The following is a 2,738-nucleotide window of genomic DNA, read 5'->3' on the forward strand; positions in this document are numbered from 1 at the left end:
AATAATTACTCAGAAAAAAAGTAGTGCAAAAGTTAGATAATTTCAGGAAATGTTGGGCGAATAAAAACAAAATGAGCATTAGTGCAGGGTTCAGTCCCTTTTAATGCACTCTGAAACCTAGTTATTACTTACTTCTTCACTATGGAAGTTTATTTCTAGTAGTATACCTTTCTAAGTCATCACATATTTATGTTATTAATATTTTTTTTTTTAAATTGGAATAACATATCTACGGCAAGTACCTTCCAGTAAATATTTTCTTAAAATAGAATCACCGGAAGTGGCTCTCAAATTATCAATTTTACACTTTTTTACAATTTTTTTATTTTTCGAAAACGGTTATAATAATGTTTATCATCATTATTTTAATTCTATTTACCACCTAATGGAATTTGAATGTGGTAGGACATTAAATTTCCTTTAAGACTTTGCGTATTAATTCCTTCTTTTTTTGTTTTTTATGACCCCTTTCTTGGTCCTATCTGTTATTCGGAGGGGATACCAAATGGTAACTAATCTATCCTAACCATGGTGGGGGTTTCGTGGGACTGATACGAAATAAAAAAATATCTTCTCCCTCTCCCCCTCCCTGAGATGGGTCTGAATCGACCACTAACGGCTCTCGTATTAATATATATAGTAATTGATTAGTTGCACATGTGTAGATTTACTTGTGAGTATTTCAGTTGCTGCGTATTCTATAAATGCCCACCCAGCCATACCTATAGATAGCATGAACTGGCAAGGGAATTAAATACTTCCCACTTGGCTCATTGTAGTTATTCTTTTTTTATCAAGTAAATAATATCAAATTAATCACCTATGAATTCGGCAAGGTTCGTTTCTTCTTTGAAATTCCAATCTTTGATCTTAGACTTATAATGACAATATTTTACGTTGTTCAGATACTTTTTAGCAGTAGCAGGCGGTGATCCTCCTTACGGAAATGAGAATAACAGTTTCAAAGACTTTCGAAGAAAATTATTTTTAAATTTGCCTAAGGTTTGGTGCACGATGTATCTTGCTTTAAGTTATAAACGACAATATACTTTTAGAAAAAATTGGAAGGTAGTGGATAAATTGTGTATGACTGGGTAACCTATATACCTCAATAAAACAAGCCGACATGAATTATTCAATCCAATTATACAACGCTAATATATATTTTTTTTTTTTTTTGTGTTCCTCCTTTTTTTTTTTCTTTATGAAATTTCATCTCTAAGATTCTATACACATAATTGATATTCCAACGTCAAACTATAATTTAAATTTCAGCTGCCCCTTCGTATTGAGTAAATTAGATCTATGATATTGTAGACGTTTATCTGCTGGTTTTGATTTTGATTTCGGTACACTTTTTTTTTTTACTCTTAAAGCCAGAATGAAAATAATATGGAAATATATTTATAACTCCTGAGTAATATTTTTTAATAATGTAATAGTATTTAATAACAAATACGCCCGATAATAATGATGTTTGTAAATATAACAAGTTAAAAATATTTGCTCTCATTGAAAGTAAAATATTAATGGAAGTTATTTTAACGTTTACAGCGGACAATCAAGGGATGTTTGCCCCTAATATTCCAGAGATAATACTCTGCTAATAAACATTGATCCATAGTATTAATTGATCTTAACAATGGCTCCTAGTTGTCGAAACGTAGAGAAAGGTGCAGACAAAAAATAAACTTCTAGCTTGTGGTCAAATTATTCAAAAATGACAATTTATTTTAAGGAGAATGGTGTCCAACACAGAGGACATTGATCAAGTTTAGTTGGGAAACCTCCGCGGACAGGAGTGTTTGATTGCGAATGCAATTGTATAGGCCTTGTTAAGAGAAAATTGAACATGTTCTAGCGGTCCTGACCAGACTGTAACCGAGGACAATTGAGCTCCGACACGGGGTTCTCTAGAATCGACCTGTCTCAGGGATCTTCAATACTGAACAGTCGGTAATTTATAACGGCGGCCCAACAAGAGCGGCGAAAGAGACGTTCGCAACGAAAGTTAATCGATTGAAAAATGGCTTACAGGAAGAGAAAAAAGGAAATTATCAATTCAAGTTAGCTAGGAACATCAATCAGTGGTAATAGCTGTGATAAAGCTAGCTGCATGACAAAGCTAGCTGCATGATATATGGCGGGGAATGGTTTATTGATGGAGAAGAGCGCCTACACAGTCACCGCCCGATTCTCCACAAGTCTTTTGTCGCCGGCTAATGGCTCAATTCAATTTTAGTTACCACCGAGGGTTAATTTATAGGACGCCATCCACTCAGCTACGTAATTCCCAAAGGCTGTGTCAGTTAACATAGTTTATCGAGTGAGGAGTTTTCGCAGCTTAGAGGAAATATATGAAAATGATTTTTGAAAACCATCAGGACGAGAAAAAAGAATTTGAGCTGCTTTCTAATAGGTTAGATTGGCCCATGTTGGTATTACCGATGTAAATTAATATAATAATGTATGAGGGTTGATCTTATATTATTTCACTATTCGATGTCCCTAGAGGTTTACAGTCGCCCCATGAACAGTACACTGTCCACATTCACACCATATCGACAGGAAAACGAGAAATTAGCCATAAAATAATATAGCTTTATAGAGTTTATATTGTACACGTATCAATTGTAAAAATTTAATTAAATCTACTGCTTAAAATAGTATATATACACTAAATTTATTTTTTATAATGTAGAAATTTAAATAATAACATTTTAAAATAAATATAAAGA

The sequence above is a fragment of the Halyomorpha halys genome, unplaced genomic scaffold, assembly GCF_000696795.3.
Source record: "Halyomorpha halys isolate HHAL.00 unplaced genomic scaffold, Hhal_1.1 Scaffold588.1, whole genome shotgun sequence".
Lineage (NCBI taxonomy): Eukaryota > Metazoa > Arthropoda > Insecta > Hemiptera > Pentatomidae > Halyomorpha > Halyomorpha halys.